We start from the raw sequence: 22,313 nt of genomic DNA, 5'->3' as shown, positions 1-22,313 counted from the left end.
TCCCTGCACACGCCTGTGTTTGATGTGTAGCTGTCGGAAGTTTCATTGTTGTATGTCTGGCAGTTATTGTTCAGTGCTGTATTGAGTAGAATGTTGTGTCACACAGTTTGTGAATTTAGAGATGGCAGAGTTAGAGGAGCAACGTATCTGCTTTAAATTTTGAGTGGAACTCAAGAAAACCTTTACAAAGACACGCCAAATGATGCCGGATGCCTACGATGATGAGTGCTTAAGCTGTATTCGGTGTTACGAATGGTTCATAGTGTTTAAAAATGGCCGGACGGGAATTAATGACGACCCTTGTTCAGGACGTCCTTCGATGTCTGTCGACGATTCTCAGGTAAGGAACGTCAACGAAATTGTGCATGCCAATCGATGACTTACTGTTCGAGAGATTGGAGAAGAATGTAACATTTCAGTTGGATCATATCATGAAATCCTGACACAGCATCTTGGGCTGCATCGTTTGCCGTCAAGTTCGTCCCACGGCTCATGAGCCAAGACCAGAAAGACCTTCGCTTCGCATTGTGTGAAGAGCTTTTGGATCGCCAAATGAAAACGAGATGTTCCTTAAGAGAATCATAACTGATAATAAGACGTAGGTCTACGGTTATGATGTTGAGACTAAGGTTCAATCTCCGCATTGGGTCGGAAAGGTTCTCCAAGACCAGAAAAAGCTCGTCAGGTCAGGTCAAACGTCAAAGCCATGGTGATGGTTTTCTTTGAATTTGAAGGATTAGTTCATCATGAATTCGTGCCACAGGGACAAACCGTTAATCGATAGTATTATCGGGGCGTATTGCGAAGCCTGTGAGAAAATATGAGAAGGAAACGGCCTGAAATGTGGCGATACAATTCATGGCTCTGGCAGCACATTCATCCCTGTTGGTGCGTGACTATTGTACAGAAATGAAATCACTGTGCTGCCTCATCCTCCGTACTCTTCATACCTGGGCCCTGCGGACTTTTTTTATTTGAAAAGTTGAAAACACCGTCGAAAAGAGGAAGATGTGCAACGATACACGAGACAACAGAAAATTCGCAGACAGCGATTCGCACGATCCAGCAAGGGGCGTACCAAGACTGTTTCCGGAAATGGAAACGGCGTTGGGGGCGGCGTATCAATTGTGAAGGAGAGTATTCCGAAGTAGACCATGCAACAAGTGAAAGGCAAGCACAGAAAAATTTGGAAGGCAACATTCCGGAATTTTCTAAAGATACCTCGTATACGAAATGACGTAAAATTAATTTTTTAATTATTTGCAGGAACCTGCCAGCAGTCCGCCCCCGGTAGCTGAGTACTCAGCGCGACAGAACGTCAATCCTCAGGGCCCGGGTTCGATTCCCGGCTGGGTCGAAGATTTTCTCCGCTCAGGGATTGGGTGTTGTGTTGTCCTAATCGCCATCATTTCATGCTCATCGATGCGCAAGTCGCCGAAGTGGCGTCAAATCGAAAGACTTCCACCCGGCGAACGGTCTACCCGACGGGAGGCCCTAGTCTCACGACCTCCCAGCAGCGTGGCTACACACCGAAAGCACAACCGCACATAAGAGTAGCACGCTGCCAGATGAGCTTAAGTAAAGCGGCGCAACCCATTCATGAAGTGGACTATTGTGCGGTAGTTCTTTTTCTGCGTTGGAGGGGGGACAACGCTGCAGTAATCCATGCTGCGTTGGTGCAGTGTACGGCGACGATACAGCATCGTTGTGAGACAGTGGTTCAGAAAAGACCGGATGATGAAGCACGAAGTGGTACACCATCTCTCTGTGAAGAACGGGGAATCGCGAGGGAAGTGAAGGCCCTGGTGCTCGAAGACCGACTTGTCACAACAGAGGCGGTAATGGTAAAGTGAAAATTGGTAATGTACTACTTTTCAACATCTTCCACGACAGTTTGATCATTAGAAAGGTCGCAACTTGATTGATTCCTCAGCTACTCTAACCATTCAAAAACTCACCGAAACCCAGTAGATAAGTTGAGTTGTGTTAGGCCAATCCAGATGACTTCTTTAACCGCCTAATCACCACCGAAAAGCGGTGCGTTTGCCTCTATGACCCCGAGACAAAGAAGCGAAGCAAGTACCAGAAACATGTGGATTCACCATTGCCCAAAAATATGAAGACGCAACCATCATCGCCCAAGGCGATGCTGTACCGTTATGTTAACAAATTGTTCTCCCGAGGGAGCAAACTTTTATAGCAGCGCACTACTGAAATCTACGCCGAGATTACGGGAAACTGTCAAGACGGTGCCCTGCGGGAAGCAGTTGAAGAGGGTGTTTTTGTTCCGCAATGCCCCAGCTCCTTCCGCACAAGACACAGTCACAGGTGCTCCTTCTTAGGCTGTCAAATATTGCGTGAGCCTCCGTATTCTCCTGACATGAGACCTACTAACTTGTTCTTCTTTTCTTGTATGAAGATACCATTGCATGACATGCAATTTCAAAATGACGACGACATGATTTCCGAGATGGAACGTCCCCTGACAGCTAAAATACAGACTACTACAACCAAGGCTTCCACCGAGCCATACATAACTGAGAAAGGGACTGATAAAATCATTATTTTTCATGGTAGCAAGTTGATTTTTTCGATATGATAATTAAAACTATATGATAACCCCAGTATACACTCAGGAACATTGAAAATAGCACACCCGGAAGGAAGAAAACTACAAACGGGAAACTTTTCAAATAAGAATAGGAAGATCCGGTATGCAAATGATCCAAGTTTTGCACCCAATGCATATGCCTACAGCCAGTGCAGTAGCACTGCAATTGAGCATGGGACATGGTTAAAGAGCGCATAATGGACAAGTCATACACGTGACAGTCACATCCCGGCTCGAGAAGGGCGTTGATAAGCGCAGAATGCCAGGCAGACGTGTTTGACGACATTTCTCACAGGCAAGCCAGTTTGAGAGAGGCCTAACCGTCAGCATGAAAACCGCAGACTGATCGACACGCGTTTGGCTCGCCAGGTCGTTCGTTCAGTGCATTCTGTGAGATGATGTTGTGAGCAGTGCACACGAGATAGCAACGACGTACAACGTACTTTGGGTGTCTGGAGCAACCAGGGATACGACGAGGCGAGAGGATCAACGGATCGTGCGCTAAGCGATCAGGGATCCTGCAGTGACTCGCTCCACGATACAAGAAGATGTACATGTGCCAGATGATACACATGTTTTTCAGTCCAGGTACCCTTGTCGTGTACTGCCGTTAACACCGAGACATTAGCGACTGCATCTACAGTGGTGCCAAGGCAGAACGGCGTGGTCTGCAACAGACTGGCAAAACCGATGTATAGTGATGTTATCCCTATTCGTCCTGGGACGGATGATAACTAAATACAGGTATGGAAGTAGCTTGGTGAGCGGTACAGTTCCACTCACGCTGTCCCGTGTCACACCGCCCACATAGCCTGTGTAATGGTCTGGGGGGCTGTAGCCTCCGATAGCCGGTCCTCTCTAATTGTGGTTTGTGGAACCTCAACGGACCAGCGTTATGTTGTTGACACTCTTCGATCCCTTGTGGGACCTTTCCTAAGTGGTCCACCAGGGGCATTTTTCTATCAAGATAATACCCGTCCGCTTGCACCTCGAGTTGCTCAAGATGGCCTACGTCATATTCCCATTCTTCCGTCGACGGCCTAGTCCCGAGACTCATTCACTGTACATCTACATCTACATACATACTCCGCAATCCACCATACGGTGCGTGGCGGAGTGTACCTCGTACCACAACTAGCATCTTCTCTCCCTGTTCCACTCCCAAACAGAACGAGGGAAAAATGACTTCCTATATGCCTCTGTACGAGCCCTAATCTCTCTTATCTTTTCTTTGTGGTCTTTCCGCGAAATGTACGTTGGCGGCAGTAAAATTGTACTGCAGTCAGCCTCAAATGCGGGTTCTCTATATTTCCTCAGTAGCGATTCACAAAAAGAACGCCTCCTTTCCTTTAGAGACTCCCACCCGAGTTACTGAAGCATTTCCGTAACAAATCTAGCAGTCCGCCTCTGAATTGCTTCTATGTCCTCTCTCAATCCGACCTGATAGGGATCCCAAACGCTCGAGCAGTACTCAAGAATAGGTCATACTAGTGTTTTATAAGCGGTCTCCTTTACAGATGAACCACATCTTCCCAAAATTCTACCAATGAACCGTAGACGACAATCTGCCTTCCCCACAACTGCCATTACATGCTTGTCCCACTTCATATCGCTCTGCAATGTTACGCCCAAACATTTAATCGACGTGACTGTGTCAAGCGCTACACTACTAATGGAGTATTCAAACATTACAGGATTCTTTTTCCTATTCATCTGCATTAATTTACATTTATGTATATTTAGAGTTAGCTGCCATTCTTTACACCAATCACAAATGCTGTCCAAGTCATCTTGTATCCTCCTACAGTCACTCAACGACGACACCTTCCCACACACCACAGCATCATCAGCAAACAGCCGCACATTGGTATCCACCCTATCCAAAAGATCATTTATGTAGATAGAAAACAACAGCGGACCTACCACACTTCCCTGGGGCACTCCAGATGATACCCTCACCTCCGATGCACACTCACCATCGAGGGCAACGTACTGGGTTCTATTACTTAGAAGTCTTCGAGCCACTCACATTCTTGGGAACCAATCCCATATGCTCTTTCCTTACAAGGGAACCTCCCCATCGCACCCCCCACCCCGCCCCCTTCAGATTTAGTTATAAGTTGGCACAGTGGATAGGCCTTGAAAAACTGAACACAGATCAATCGAGAAAACAGGAAGAAGTTGTGTGGAACTATGAAAAAATAAGCAAAATATACAAACTGAGTAGTCCATGCGCATTAGGGAACATCAAGGATAGTCTGAGCTCAGGAGCGTCGTGGTCCCGTGGTTAGCGTGAGCAGCTGCGGAAAGAGCGGTCCTTGGTTCAAGTCTTCCCTCGAGTGAAAAGTTTACTTTCTTTATTTTCGCAAAGTTATGATCTGTCCGTTCGTTCATTGACGTCTCTGTTCACTGTAATAAGTTTAGTGTCTGTGTTTTGCGACCGCACCGCAAAACCGTGCGATTAGTAGACGAAAGGACGTGCCTCTCCAATGGGAACCGAAAGCATTTGATCGCAAGGTCATAGTCAACCGATTCCATCACAGGAAAACACGTCTGATATATTCTATACGACACTGGTGACGGCATGTGCGTCACATGACAGGAATATGTTGTCGACCCACTTAACTTGTACACTTGGCGAATGGGTAAAAGGATTCTACTACCTTGCCCGATTTAGGTTTTCTTGTGGATGTGATAATGAATCCCAAAAAAGTGATATCATCGGACGGTCGGACGGACGAACAGATAATAATTGTCTGAAAATAAAAAATTAAACTTTTCGAGGGAAGACTTGAACCAAGGACCTCTCGTTCCGCAGCTGTTCACGCTAACCACGGGACCACGGCGCTCGTGTGCTCATACAATCCTTGATGTTGCATATCTTGCATATGGTTGAATATTTTGCTTATTTTTTCATAGTTCCAACAACTTCTTCCTGTTTTCTCGATTGATCTGTGTTCAGTTTTTCAAGGCCTATCCACTGTGCCAACTTATAACTAAATCTGAGGGGGCTGCGATGGGGGGTTCCCTTGTTAGTTAGGAGTCTGCAGGGGGGCACCGAGTTAAACGCTTTCCGGAAGTCAAGGAATATGGCATCCGTCTGATACCCTTCATCCATGGTTCGCAAGACAAGTGAAAAAAGGGCGGGCTGTAGAGCATGTGTGTGACCAACTGAAACGCCAGATATCTTTGTCACTCTGTACATAATTTGGAGGCGACTGTTCAAGATTTGTGGGCCAATCTGCCTCACGACAACATCTGACGTCTAATCATCTCGATACCGGGCATGTACTGCAGCGAAAGGCGAGCCAACGCGTTATTGATGTTGCACTGTATTTGTTTACTTGTTTTGATTTTGTGATCAAGTAAATCTCTCATCTGTATCATTACGCCTAATAAATTTAATTTCGGTTGTAAGCTCCCCTTCTGGCGCGTTATTTTCAATGTTCCTGAGTGTATTTCTACTAAACTGCAATGACAAGATTCAGTGTTCAGAATTGATAAGGTAACTTACCTTCTCTGTTGTACGAGTTTGAGCCTTTTCTGCGGCAGCAGGGGCTTGACCAGGTTCCGCGCGGATGAAGAGAGCGCGGGACAGTGAAACACGCACTGTCTGAGAGGTGGTGACAGGCGGCCGGGCGTGGGGAGGTACGGAGCTCGTGAGCTGGCAGGGCAGGTGTCGGGGACACGGGCAGGACAGGGCGCCGCCGTATCGCAGCCGGATCATCTCACGTGATACGCTGCTCCATTCTAGCCCGCTGGCCAACCGCCTCTCTTACACACGCATCACCGCCCTCACAAGGTACTTACAATTGCCTCGGTTATTCACCTGATGAGCGTTCTGCACATCTCCATAATGATCAGATGCAGGACAAACGGTACGTTGTTAAAAAAGAAACCGCCGTAGCGATTAGTAGCGATGATAAACATTTTCATCTGGAGAACGGTATGGCGGAAACAATTTCTCTCTCTTAACGTTGTGGTTGTTTTCCAATTCTTCAGCTAAATAAAATTGGTGTTAAAAGTTGAAAAAGACATTAGGACAAATTCATTAAGCATTTTGGGTATGGAATTAGTTAATGGTCACATCATACAAGGGCTACTCGGAAAGTAATTTCCGATAGGTCGCGAAATGGAAACCATTGTGGAAATCGGAAGTGCTTCATTTGCAGTGTAAGTAGGCTGCTTATGTTTTTATGTTGGTAACGCCACGTAGCGCTCTGTATCAAAATCACTGACTGCTGTGTGCAGTCTGTGGCTGGTTTGCATTGTTGGAATATTTGCTATTATAGTGTTGGGCAGTTGGATGTGAACAGCGCGTAGCGTTACGCAGTTGGAGGTGAGCCGCCAGCAGTGGTGGATGTGGGGAGAGAGATGGCAGAATTTTGAGAGCTGACAATCTGGACGTGTGTCCATCAGAAAGAGTAAAATTGTAATACTGTAACGAAGATTTTTGTGAGGTAAGTGATTCATAAAAGGTATATGTTATTGTTAGTCAGGGCCATTCTTTTTAGGGATTATTGAAAGTCAGATTGCGTTGCGCTAAAAATATTGTGTGTCAGTTTAGTGTTGATCAGAATAAGTAAAGAGAGAAATGTCTGAGTACGTTCAATTCTGCTCAGCTGTTTGAAAATCAAATAACGTAAGAGGTTTACCAGCACAGTAATTCATTAATTTTTCTAAGGGGATGTTTCAGCAGTAGTTAGGTACACCTTAACAGCTACTTCTCTGCATAGTCGCTGCTCCAACTTAGACATCTGTCGTAGCGTTGTACCAAGTATCTAACACCTTCGTCATAGAAGGCAGCCGCCTGAGCTTTCCGCCAATTCTGTACATTCATCTACACGTCGTTGTCTGTGCCAAAATGTGTTCATAGCCAGCGGTTCACGTGAGCAGAGATGAAACTCAGGACGAGACAATTACGAGCTGTGTTGTGGGTGATTGAACACTTCCCATCGAAAACGCTGCAGGACCATTTTCATTGCCCCTGCAAGTGCGTCCGAGAACTGTCATGAAGAACGCAACGCATGATAGTTATGTTACGTGGGCTGCACATCAGGCAAATTCTCTCACCACACCCTCACACTTTGCGGGAGACATTATTTTCTAGACATCTTTACTTCCCCACTGTGCGCTCAGAACTGAAAAAGAAAGACGTGCCGCGATGAAAGGGCTTACTAGAGACACTACCCAACACATCTGTGCAAAACTTCATTGGATTTTCAGTGGTTTCTGTTTCGCGACCGGTCGGAACTTACCTTCGAAACGCTCTCGTATACCAATGGGTTACTGGATAATGGGAGTTTCCTTCAGCTGATCGCACATATGGTTGCTTAGAGAGAAATCGCAACGCTAGAAAATTGTAGCAAAAAACAGGGAGACCTGCAACGCTCGCTTGCAGTTGACCACAAAAGAAAGTAAAAGTAGGGGTTTATTGCACGAATACACGATTCCCGATCACTCAATGGAAGCAGTCACATCCATCAAATGTCTTGGAGTGTATGTTCGGAGCGGTTCAACGGAACGCCGGTATGAAACTGTCTGTGCGAAACGTAGATGCTCGACAGAGATTTACTAGAGGAAGCAACAGGTAGTATAGTCTACCCGCGAAGAAGGTAGTTTAGAAAACCCTCTCCTTGACTTTTCAGGCAGCCTGCAACCCATATCAGAGCCGTTTGATAGAGTTAATAAATGGCTCAAATGGCTCTGAGCACTATGGGACTTAACATCTATGGTCATCAGTCCCCTAGAACTTAGAACTACTTAAACCTAACTAACCTAAGGACATCACACACATCCATGCCCGAGGCAGGATTCGAACCTGCGACCGTAGCGGTCACGCGGTTCCAGACTGAAGCGCCTAGAACCGCATGGCCACACCGGCCGACCATAGAGTTAATAGAGAAGATCTACATCAATACTCCGCAAGCCACCTGACAATATGTGACAGAGGGTACCACTAACTGATCCTCTCTTCTCTGTTCCACTCGCGAATGGTGCGTGGAAAGACTGATTCTCGGTACATCGCCGTATTAGCTCTAATTACTCGAATTTTCTCGTCGTGGTCATCACGCGGGATGTATGTGGAAGGAAGTAATATGTTATCCGACTCTTCCCGGAAAATACTCTCTCGAAATTTCAATAGTAAACCCCTCCGTAATGCACCACGCATTGCTTGTAGCATCTGCAACTGGATTTTGTTGAACAGGTCTTCGTTGGATCTTCTCTGTTTCTTCTGTCAGTCCTTCCTGATAAGGGTCCTAGACTGATGAACAAAAGAATCGTTCGAACAAGTGCCTTGTAAACCACTTCTTTCGTTAATGAGATACATTTCCTTAAGAATCTTCCTAAGAGACTCAGTGCTTTTCGTACTGTTTGCTTTATGTAGTCATTCAGCTAAAGGTCACTCTCGATAGTTACTCCTAGATATTTTACGGACAACACTGTTTCCTGCGATTTGTCATCAATAATGTAGTTGAAACTTTCTGGCAGATTAAAACTTTGTGCCCGACCGAGACTCGAACTCGGGACCTTTGCCTTTCGCGGGCAAGTGCTCTACCATCTGAGCTACCGAAGCACGACTCACGCCCGGTACTCACAGCTTTACTTCTGTCAGTATCTCGTCTCCTACCTTCCAAACTTTACAGAAGCTCTCCTGCGAACCTAGCAGAACTAGCACTCCTGAAAGAAAGGATATAGCGTAGACATGGCTTAGCCACAGCCTGGGGGATGTTTCCAGAATGAGATTTTCACTCTGCAGCGGAGTGTGCGCTGATATGAAACTTCCTGGCAGATTAAAACTGTGTGCCCGACCGAGACTCGAACTCGGGACCTTTGCCTTTCGCGGGCAAGTGCTCTACCATCTGAGCTACCGAAGCACGACTCACGCCCGGTACTCACAGCTTTACTTCTGCCAGTATCTGGTCTCCTACCTTCCAAACTTTACAGAAGCTCTCCTGCGAACCTAGCAGAACTAGCACTCCTGAAAGAAAGGATATAGCGGAGACATGGCTTAGCCACAGCCTGGGGGATGTTTCCAGAATGAGATTTTCACTCTGCAGCGGAGCGTGCGCTGATATGAAACTTCCTGGCAGATTAAAACTGTGTGCCCGACCGAGACTCGAACTCGGGACCTTTGCCTTTCGCGGGCAAGTGCTCTACCATCTGAGCTACCGAAGCACGACTCACGCCCGGTACTCACAGCTTTACTTCTGTCAGTATCTGGTCTCCTACCTTCCAAACTTTACAGAAGCTCTCCTGCGAACCTAGCAGAACTAGCACTCCTGAAAGAAAGGATATAGCGGAAACATGGCTTAGCCACAGCCTGTGAGTACCGGGCGTGAGTCGTGCTTCGGTAGCTCAGATGGTAGAGCACTTTCCCGCGAAAGGCAAAGGTCCCGAGTCCGAGTCTCGGTCGGGCACACAGTTTTAATCTGCCAGGAAGTTTCATATCAGCGCACACTCCGCTGCAGAGTGAAAATTTCATTCTGGAAATAATGTAGTTGTACAGCAGGGTATTTCGTTTCCTGTGCATACCCAATATTACATTTATTTACATTCAAACTCAACTGCTTAAGCCTCCATCATTCATCAGCCCTCTGTAGGTCAGTTGACAAATCGATTCAAAGAAGAGCATACGGTTCAAGGGAGGAGTTATGCACCACGGAATGGTTCACTTTTCAAATTACGATAGCGTACGCTCATAGAAGAGTAAATAAATATATTGCTTGCTCTAACGCACGGACTATGAACGTAGAGAATTTAGAACTCACAAGTAGGCTTCATAACAATCGTTCTTTCCGCGCACTATTCACGACTGGAACGGGAAACGCACAACGTAACAGTGGTATACAATTTCCCAGAATCTAATCCGAATACTCAGTGCCATGTTCTTCCTGGTACCGTACTCCTACTCAAGACCCATCAAGAAGAGCTTTTGCATGTCCATCCTTTTAGCAGGAGGTCTCTGTGACGACGGCCGTTTATTATCGTGACAAAAAATAAAAACACGTACAACCGTCCTTATGATTTTAATTTATTTTATCGCTACCAGTTTCAACGCTTCATTGCGTCATCTTCAGGCTCTCTTTGACGCGGTACAGGTTGATATGATCCCTGTGCATAAGCCATCAGTTGTCAGCATTACTGGATACGCAGATAATGCGTCAGAACTCCAACCTTCAACTACCAATTGGCACGAGAACCATTCAAATACGATGTCCAATGTCGTATTTGAATGGTTCTCGTCTCAGTTGGCAATTGATGGTTGGAGTGCTGATACATTATCTGCGTATCCAGTAATGCTGGTAACTGATGGGTTATGCATGGGGATCATATCAACCTGTACCGCATCAAAGAGAGCCTGAAGAAGATGACGCAATGAAGCGTTGAAACTGGTAGCGACAAAATAAATTAAAATCACAAGGACGGCTATAGGTGTTTTTATTTTTTGTCACATCAAGAAGAGTTCCGCAATTTTTCAGATGGCACGAATATTATTCACTGCCGAAAAAAATATTTAATACACATCGAAAGACGATGTCGATTTTGATCCGATGACGGCATATGCCACCTGTGGGATAGCAGATGTACTGACAATGGTTTCAACATCGTCCGCCAAAAGATAGCGTAATGGCGTAGCTACCAGAGCTCCATCTGTGTCTACCGCTTTGTGGGAAAAGGTGACAGCCAGAAAGCTCAGTGTGGTGCAAACGTGTGAAGCAAGCAGGAAACAATGTCACGGAGACGCACTCGTGCTTCCTATAGCCAAGTGAGCGAGTTTGAAAGGGGTCAAATTGTGGCCTTTCGAGAGGCGGGATTGTCCTTTCGGAGGTCTGTCACACAAGCTGGACGTGCTGCGTCAGTTGTGCAACAATTCTGGTATTAGTGGCTACCTGAACATTCGCACACCAGTAGACGAGGTTCTGGAACGTCCACGCAGTACAGAAGCCCACCAGGGTCATTGTATGGTTAGAGCAGCAGTGGCAGACCGTGCAGCTACCACAGCTCATATAAGAGGGCTCGTGACTTCAAACGCGTCAACACGAGCTATTGTGAACCGGTTATTAGCAGTGGGACTGCGGGCACGCAACCCCCAGCCCGTCTTCCACTCAAGCCACAGCATCGAGGTGCGCGGCTCGACTGGTGCCATCAGAGGATCACTTGGAGGAGGGAATGAGGGCGATGAAAGCAGATACTGCCTCCACGCAAGCGATGACTATTTGCGCATACCACGTATGCCTGTGAACGCTGTCTCACAGAACGCTTTCGCCCAAGCCGCACTGGCCACACACTAGGTCTCATTTTGCTGGAGTAAGCCAAAACTCCCATTCACCTTTGGTGTTTCTGAAGGGGTCGCTAACAAGCACTCAGTACGAGCAGAATATTGCAGGACGGATTATTTTGCCGTTCTTGTAACAGGAAGGTGAGTGTCGTCCCAAGAGGATAAAGCCGCCCACACGCTGCCCGTGAAACTCAACGTGCTCCGCAAGACGTGCAGCAAATTTCCTGGCCAGCACAATCTCTCCATTCGAGCACGTGTGGGATATGATGAGACGAGAAGTGACTCGTGCGACTCGTCAGCCAACAAATCTTACAGAACTACGTGAACAGGTCGAGCAGGCATGGCATAACGTATCCGAGTACAGTATTCGCCACCTGCACGATCGACTGCATGCCAGAGTCAGCGTCTGCGTTGCCGCCCGTGGAGACTACGCCACGCACTAATGTAGGTGTTACGGCATGGGTTGATGCCTGGTGCCTCAGAACCACTTGTCCTATTGATCTGTAAATGTACTCATTTCATGTTCTCTGTATGTAGTGTTGCAGCAATATATCTTAAGGGAATTGCAAACCTCTGAAAGGGTGTGCTAATTTTTTTCCAGCGGTCTATTTAATTTCTATTACAAAGTCGGTAACAGAAGAAATTGTTAGGAATGTTTATCAACGAATTGTTAAATGTTCTCTGGAAATTATTTTATAGTTAATTTCGGAAATAAATACACAAACAACGTAGCACACACAGCAATATGTAGGACAGTCGAATTTCGTTATGAGTGGACTCCGTAAACTCAATTTTAAAAATGTATTACGACGTTCACCAAATGTTACGCAGACAACAGATTGTATATAACAATTATTAGTCATGAATAGCACGTTTAATCTAAACGCAAACGTAGATATAACTGAGAATCAACATTACTAGAGCGATAAGCGTATTCATTCCCCATTTAGATGCTGCCTCGTCTATAGTTTATTTAGCGAAGAATGACACAAAATAATTACATTAATATTATTAGTACTTAAGAAAATGTTCCACGTTCTTTAGGTATATATTATCCAAATAATTATTTCGTGCAACATTATTATACAGATTATAGAATCAAAATCAAACAAAGGGAGGGTTCAGCTCATCAACGTGTAGGTTATTAAAGGTGAAGGACCGGACCAGAAGAACTGTCCGCGAGCCCTCAGGATGACCAGGTGTGAATCTGAAACTCTCGCTATAGATTTCTGATACCATAAGCGCTACGTTACTTCGTCTTCTAAAAATGGTGCATCGTTCCTTCTTCCAGCCAAGGTCAGCGTGATTTGACATTTGGTGTTGAAAGTGTATGTTAGGAATGTATTTAGGCCATTATTTAGTTATACGCTTGAATTTACACAAAACTGCGTCCTGTAACGGAACACATCTGTTGTGGTAATAGCTGGCCGGTGTGGCTGTGCGGTTCTAGGCGCTTCAGTCTGGAACCGCGTGACCGCTACGGTCGCAGGTTCGAACCTTGCCTCAGGCATGGATGTGTGTGATGTCCTTAGATTAGTTAGGTTTAAGCAGTTCTAAGTTCTAGGGGGCTGATGACCACAGATGTTAAGTCCCATAGTGCTCAGAGCCATTGTTGAGGTAATAAATATCGACATCACTCACACTCTAATATTTGCGCAGGTAGAGGTTCATTACAACAAACAGTCATGAAACTACTAACTGTGAGTGTTCATTACTAGAACACGTCAAGATTACCACAGCAGATGGGACCACAGACCACCGAGAAGTGAACAGGGCCTGTAATCTGAAGTGTTCCAGGAAAATATCAGTGCGGCAACATTAAGCAATGTATGTATTTCCTGACAAGGCAGTAACAAATCTAACAGGTGCATCTGCGGTCTTACAAGTACATCCCTCATTTCTTTGATGTGGGAAGAATTATTTTTGTTGGGAGTCCGTTTCCACATTGGTCTTCGCCTTAAACACCGGTTAAAAGCGTTTCATTGTCACCGTGCTACACAAAATGCTGAAGATTTTATGGGAGCTCCAGCCTATGTTCGACATCAGGAGCTGGCCTGGCTCCCTACGAACTGTGTGCCGAGACAGTCATGTGAAGGACTCCACAGAAATAAGCAAAGTCTTCCGGGGAGTAACGGACCCGGTTACGTTGAGCTAGACTGAAATAAAAAATTTTCAAATGGGTAACAAAGTCTCCGTACATACAACAGGCTGAAAAATATGTGTATACATTGAGATCAAGTCTAGCACTTTAAGTAAGAGGTATAGAACTGTTCTGGAGCCTACCAGCGAGCAATGTGTTATGGAATACCAGTGCTGTAACACCAGCTGTAACAGAAAAAAGTAAACGCATAGCATTGTTGGCTAGGAAATCCCATGGGATAGAATCAGAGACATATCAGAAAGGGCGTTCTTCCTCCGCACGCAGGTCCCATTTCCTTGCAGATATGTGAGTGTTGGCTCGTACTTCTATTTGTGGAGTGTAGGTGAATGTGATGTGTACGTATAAAGTGGTGACGAAAGAATGGGGAGGATGAAACTCGCTGCCGGCACACAGCCTACTTCTCTCGACTAGCACACGGTAGGACAGTGATCAATAGTGTAACATTCCTTCACTTCATGAGACATTGTGGAGAGATTTAGAAATTAATCGAGGATATTGGCGCAAAGATGGTGGTCAGGAACACTACGCCACTACATCTCCTCCCCTTGCCAGCGATTTAGTGGCAGTGAAAATTTCATTCACCACCAGGATACGAACCGGCTTAATTCCGAGCTGAGCACCACCACAAACGTGTACGTTATTGATTTCAGCTACGGAGGCGGGTTCCTTCTATAATATTTTGCAGTACAACGACCATCCGAAAGCTATGATGACTTCACCGTCCGACGAAAAATGACTGCCGTCAGATGTTTTTACCGTTGTTAGAGGGGACCAAATTCGGCAGAGTTTATAGCTGATAAATATGGTAGACTTCAGAGCAGTGAAGCTGTGCTTCAACTAAATTTTCGGTATTGATTGAAAATGAGACTTCTCGGTTGCCACGTGTTCTTTCATTAACGAAATAGCACATTTTACAAACTCCCTGTGACCTTACTTGCGTTCCGCGGGAAGTCAATCGACAGAAATTGTTACATGAATCAGAAATTACTTACCACAAATATTCCAATAGGTGTCTAAGGTCTTAAATTATTGGGAAGTAGCTGCGACCCGTACCTCAATGTTTCGACTGAATTTTTGTTTCCTTTGCAGCGAAGCTCTTTAAAAATCGCTGGTGAAGAGCGCATTTTCCGAAGATAGCTCTCTGAAATGCCGATGGTGGAAGAAACTTCCATTTGTTTGGGCGTAAGAAGAATAGTCATCGTGGAGTTCTTGATCTTTCAAGTGCATGTCAAAAAATTCAAATGGCTCCAAGCACTATGGGACTTAACATCTGAGGCCATCAGTCCCCTAGACTTAGAACTACTTAAACCTAACTAACCTAAGGACATCACACACATTCATGCCCGAGGCAGGATTCGAACCTGCGACCGTAGCAGCAGCGCTGTTCCGGACTGAAGCGCCTAGAACCGCTCAGCCACAGCGGCCGGCAAGTGCGTATGAATTGAATTTCAAATTTTTCAGGAGTGACATGGAATCAGACCAAATCACAGTGTTGACAGTTACCCGTTTCTTTAATGTGGACGCAGACCTGGACTATCCACGCTTGCTGTTCCGGAGGAGTAGACTACGTGATAGGAAGGGTATCTTTCTTTCTTCCTATTGCGTCATAGACGATGGAAACTACATTTCTATACAGAAAGGCCGGCCGGAGTGGCCGAGCGGTTCTACGCACTGCAGCCTGGAACCGCGCGACCGCTGCGGTCGCAGGTTCGAATCCTGCCTCTGGCATGAATGTGTGTGATGTCCTTAGGTTAGTTAGGTTTAAGTTAAAATGGCTCTGAGCACTATGGGACTTAACATCGGTGGTTATCAGTCCCCTAGAACTTAGAACTACTTAAACCTAACTAACCTAAGGACATCACACAAATCCATGCCCGAGGCAGGATTCGAACCTGCGACCGTAGCAGTCGCGCGGTTCCGGACTGAGCGCCTAGAACCGTTAGACCACCGCGGCCGGCAGTTAGGTTTAAGTAGTTCTAAGTTCTAGGGGACTGATGGCCTCAGCGGTTAAGTCCCATAGTGCTCAGAGCCATTTATACAGAAAGCGGTCAGTTGAAACGAAAAAACAGAATCTTCTAACTGGGTGACTGTACATCCCACCAGGCACTTTCAGCCAAGAATATCGTACACCCTTTCTGACTTCAGTACAAAATGATTCCTTACATAGACATCGGGTGTCGATATGCTCTTTGAGTTCTCATTGTTGACTTTTTCCGCGTCTTTCTAAAAAAGTATGTTTAAGGTTCAAAAATGGCTCTGAGCACTATGGGACTCAACTGCTGAGGTCATTAGTCCCCTAGAACTTAGAACTAGTTAAACCTAACTAACCTAATGACATCAAAAACATCCATGCCCGAGGCAGGATTCGAACCTGCGACCGTAGCGGTCTTGCGGTTCCAGACTGCAGCGCCTTTAACCGCACGGCCACTTCGGCCGGCTATGTTTAAGGTCTCAAGGCAATTCCTGCTCATTGTCATCAAAGTACAAAAACACATACTGTATCATTTAAGTTCTCCTCTCGCCTTAATTCACTCATACTAGGCGCATGTAAACCTATGTTCCTATATGAGACAATATACTGGTGCGAAGTCTTTTTGAATGTGCTCGGGGACTATTGAGAGTCAGTTTGACACAATTCACAACAAAGGCCTCTTTTCTGCGATGTCGTAACAAGTATTTAATGGTCCTGTCTAAGCGAAGAGGGCGGGTAGAGGATCACGTGTAAATCCTTTTGTGGTGGGTGTGTGTGGTTGAGACGCGGAACTTCCACCCGGCAGTTAACAGAAGCGGCAATCTGGCCAAGTGGGACAGCACAGCACTGGAAGGGACAGAAGAGAACAGGCCGGCGACAATGCGGCGTGATGAGCGCGCCTTCCGCTCCTGCCACGATTTTTCGATCCGGATCGCGCCGGAGTGCCTGATTACCGGCATATTGCTCTCCGCACAATACCTCCAATTTCCCTCCAATCACCGTTTGGTCCCGAAAATTACACTCATTAGGGCTTATCAAGATGTCTGCGCAGCTGTGGAGGCCGGGGAGCGTTACGTGTAGCGGGTGGGGAAGAGTACGAGGGGAGGGGGGCGCAGAGAGCCTGCTAATTGGCTGGTTTGTCGGCGGGCTTTAACCCATCGCCGGCGATATACACGGCGGCGATCTAATGAGTGGCGAGAGCGCCTGCGACTCGCCACACGCGATTGCCCATTGTTTACACGGCTGCGCCGCTCCGTCATCAGCCCTCTCCGGGGCCGTCGGCGATGCCGCGCGTGTCGCGGCTTAAATGTTATTTGATGTAGACCGCATCCGACACGTCCCCATTTCTGGGCAGGGAGCCGCTGCAAAGATAGCGAGAGGGGAAAGGTACTCGCGGCTACAAGATTAATCGACGTCAAAAGTTGCCCTCCCCCCTCCCACAGTTCCATCCCCATATAACCCTTTGCGACGCGTCTGTGGAGGGAGTATAGGAACACCGGCGCTGGGCCGCAGTCGACCCACAACAATGTGTTTAATGAGACGGCTCCGAGCTGGCGCGACGCTTTGCCGCACAGACAAAGATGGCGTACGTCATCGACTGGATAATTAATATACTGGCTAGCTCCACCGGCGCGGACGGATATCTTGTCTGTGTTCCGAGAACAGCAAAATGGTTTCCTTTTCCAACGCATCAATGAATTACACGAGACGCACAACAAGAACAGAGAATCTCGTTTCTGAAGGTGGCGGGGAAATGCCGATCGTGGCCTGGACTAAAGCAGTGCCTTCATCCCCATCGGTCGGCATCATCAAACGCGAAGCAACAGTAACTGTACGAAATGAGAGGAAAGGTACCTGAAAAACTAGCAAGACTCAGATTAGGCCGCACATCTACAGCTTGAATCTCTCCGTTCATCTAGTTCAATCCGCTGTTTCCACTATGGTTTTCGTTCTCGTACTATTAAACACTTTTTGCCTACTACATTGCCTCTTTATTGCTAACTCGCTCTGTAATAAACAGTTAATATTGTATCTTAATTTATGTTTCTCAGATTCCGTAGCGTCAGCTAATCCACATTTACTTTGACATCTAGCGAGTCCCCGTAAGTATTGTAGTTCTAAGAATGCTGACTTTCCTTTCAATAACTTGAGGGAGGGGTGGACGAAAAGCAACAGGTTTTGTGAAGTACAAACATGTGAGTATTACATTACACTGAAACTCTGTAAACGGTTGCGACAACAAATAAAGTGTTTCGTAAGGAAACCTCGGCAGCTACATTTGAAAATTGTTGCTCACATTTTTTATGCTGATAATACAAACCTGCGGAACTGTGGTGATCTTTCGGTGGAGTCGTTAAGGAAGTGTTAGCCAGTGCATACTGTCTTATTCCCGTAGTCTTCACCGTGCAGTTTCTTTTGAATGATTTCATGTTATTTAACTAGAAATCTCGTTATGGAGCACGTGAACACTAATGCCAGTGTTACAATTACTAGATACTCGAGCATTTGTCCTCCATTGTGGATACCCATAACTGCCGTAGGATATGAGACCACTGGACATTTGTTGCGTATCTGTCAAGTTTCATATTCTGATGGTTAACACATTACAATTTCAATTCTTCAATTCTAGAAAAGTAGTATATTGGAGTTCACTGGCTATTTCATCATCTTAAGGTAATAAAAGATCGGATTTACAAAAATTCTTTTTCGGACACTGTGTGCACTACGTTTTACTGTGTGGGTTCATCAGGGTGGAACGTATCTTTCATGTATTTTATGTTTTTAGTGCTCCACAGCTGTTATGTGAAAATGAGAACTTTTTATCAACCGTTGCAGCAGTTGCTAATTTCTGATTCCTTTCCAGGTTACAGCGATTCGATCATCTTTAGATGATAAGCACATTGCAACGAACAACAATGGTCAATAAAATTACAAGTGTGATCTTAAATACATGATATTCGTTCTAATAAATACTTCCATTTGCCACAGGAATAACATATTCGTTACTAGGATAGGAAGGAAGACCAGTGTCTAACGTTCCATTTGCGATGGAGCACAAGTTCATTTTGGAGAAAGACGGGGAATTAAAGCAGCCATGTCTTTTTTTCAAAGAAATATTCCCGACATTTCCGTAAAGCGATTCAAAATAAAGAAAGACATCAAGAGATTGAGCCTGGTGGCTGATTTCAATCACACTTTTCCCGTATATGACCACAGTTTATAAAATGATAATTACTCATCTTCAGTCAAGTCCATTTTCCAACGGTTATTTGCACGACGCGTTTCGGCCGCATGCTGCTGCTGTCATCAGATGCCTAATTGTTACCTATACGTCAGTTATTAACTATCAACGCATGTGAAGTGACAAGAAGTGTTTCTGCTGGGTGTGCCACTGAAGTTATGTTCCGAATGTCATCGCCATGTTGTGGGAATATATCCGTACTGTTATTTGGCACATTCACACAGTTCTTTACAAGCTGAAGATCCCTCAGCTGCAGTTAAAGAATCTTTCGCATATAAACATCTGTGTGAAGAGATCGTGTTCTGCGCATCTCAGACGACAAGCGCTGCCAATATAACGGACACATCACCTCGATTCAGCAAAGACCCTAATGCCACACCCCCACACGCCCTTCGATTCACCAGGAACAGCAGATATTCATCATCCCTTAAATGTTACAAATCAATTTTGTCAGATAATGAGTGTAATGGAACGTATCAATCGAGAACTAGTTAGTTCCATTTGTCAACTAGATATAAAAGCATTAATAAGAACGAGGTGGAAACAAGTTATGGCTCATACCATACAAAATTCAGTACAACGCCCGCGTTTCTACGCGTCAGAGAACTTTCTACGAATCGACTGATAAAGAAGTCAATAACTTCTGCAATGCAATGCTGGTAGTCGAAACAGTAAACGCAAATACAATGAGGTGACACAAGTCATGGGATACTTCTAATAGAGTGCCGGGCCTCCTTTTTCTCGGAGTAGTCCAGCAAAGCATAGACTCAACAAGTCGTTGCAAGTCCCCTGCAGAAATATTGAGCCATGATGCCTCTGATGATATCCACAACTGCGAAAATTTTGACGGTGCAGGATTTCATGCTGCCATATCATTCGCTCGAGTTGTCCGGAATGCTCTTCAAACTAGTTGCGAACGTTGTGGGCCGGTGACAATTCCTTTGTTGTTTGGGAACATGAAACCCTTGAATGGCTGCAAATGGTTCACAATAGCCCAACATAACCATTTCCTGTCAGTAAACTATTCAGTTGGACTAGAGGAAGAGACACATCCGACCAGGCCACGGTTTAGCAGCCATCTGAAGTCCAACCGATATCGCCACGAACCCAAAAGAGGTGCTGCAGGATATGACGTGCCGCTAGGAAAGTCACTCACGGCAGTCGTCTGCTGCCATAGCCCATTAACGCCAAATTTCGCCGCACTGTTGTAACGGATACGTTTTCGTATGTCCCACATTGATATCTGCAGTTATTTCACGCAGTGTTGCTTGTCTGTTAGCACTTTCAATTCCACGCAAATGCTGCTGCTCTCGGTCGTTAAGGGCATGCCGCCGGCCACTGCATTGCCCGTGGTGAGAGGTAATGCCAATCTATTATTTTTGCATACTCTTGCCACTGTGGATCTATGAATATTGAACTCCCTAACGATTTCCGAAATGGAATATCCCATTCATGTAGCTCCAACTATCATTCCGCGTTTAAAGTCTGTTAATTGTGTCGTGCGGCCACAATCACGTCGGAAACCATTTCACATGAATCACCCGAGTACGAATGACAGCTCCGTCAATTTACTGCCCTTATATACGTCGTGTACGAGCTACTAGCGCCATCTGTATATGTGAGTATCGTTACCCCATGACTTCTGTCAACGCAGTTATTGTTGTTGTTGTTGTGGTCTTCAGTCCTGAGACTGGTTTGATGCAGCTCTCCATGCTACTCTATCCTGTGCAAGCTTCTTCATCTCCCAATACCTACTGCAACCTACATCCTTCTGAATCTGCTTAGTGTATTCATCTCTTGGTCTCCCTCTACGATTTTTACCCTCCACGCTGCCCTCCAATGCTAAATTTGTGATCCCTTGATGCCTCAAAACATGTCCTACCAACCGATCCCTTCTTCTAGTCAAGTTGTGCCACAAACTTCTCTTCTCCCCAATCCTATTCAATACCTCCTCATTAGTTACGTGATCTACCCATCTTATCTTCAGCATTCTTCTGTAGCACCACATTTCGAAAGCTTCTATTCTCTTCTTGTCCAAACTAGTTATCGTCCATGTCTCACTTCCATACATGGCTACACTCCATACAAATACTTTCAGAAACGACTTCCTGACACCTAAATCTATACTCGATGTTAACAAATTTCTCTTCTTCAGAAACGCTTTCCTTGCCATTGCCAGTCTACATTTTATATCCTCTCTACTTCGACCATCATCGGTTATTTTACTCCCTAAATAGCAAAACTCCTTTACTACTTTAAGTGTCTCATTTCCTAATCTAATTCCCTCAGCATCACCCGACTTAATTCGACCACATTCCATTATCCTTGTTTTGCTTTTGTTGATGTTCATCTTATATCCTCCTTTCAAGACACTGTCCATTCCGTTCAACTGCTCTTCCAAGTCCTTTGCTGTCTCTGACAGAATTACAATGTCATCGGCGAACCTCAAAGTTTTTACTTCTTCTCCATGAATTTTAATACCTACTCCGAATTTTTCTTTTGTTTCCTTTACTGCTTGCTCAATATACAGATTGAATAACATCGGGGAGAGGCTACAACCCTGTCTCACTCCTTTCCCAACCACTGCTTCCCTTTCATGCCCCTCGACTCTTATAACTGCCATCTGGTTTCTGTACAAATTGTAAATAGCCTTTCGCTCCCTGTATTTTACCCCTGCCACCTTCAGAATTTGAAAGAGAGTATTCCAGTCAACATTGTCAAAAGCTTTCTCTAAGTCTACAAATGCTAGAAACGTAGGTTTGCCTTTTCTTAATCTTTCTTCCAAGATAAGTCGTAAGGTCAGTATTGCCTCACGTGTTCCAACATTTCTACGGAATCCAAACTGATCTTCCCCGAGGTCCGCTTCTACCAGTTTTTCCATTCGTCTCTAAAGAATTCGCGTTAGTATTTTGCAGCTGTGACTTATTAAACTGATAGTTCGGTAATTTTCACATCTGTCAACACCTGCTTTCTTTGGGATTGGAATTATTATATTCTTCTTGAAGTCTGAGGGTATTTCGCCTGTCTCATACATCGTGCTCACCA

This window comes from Schistocerca nitens, chromosome 1 (genome assembly GCF_023898315.1).
Source record: "Schistocerca nitens isolate TAMUIC-IGC-003100 chromosome 1, iqSchNite1.1, whole genome shotgun sequence".
In the NCBI taxonomy this organism is placed as follows: domain Eukaryota; kingdom Metazoa; phylum Arthropoda; class Insecta; order Orthoptera; family Acrididae; genus Schistocerca; species Schistocerca nitens.
The sequence above is the reverse complement of the archived record's forward strand: the minus strand, read 5'-3'. Positions refer to the sequence as shown.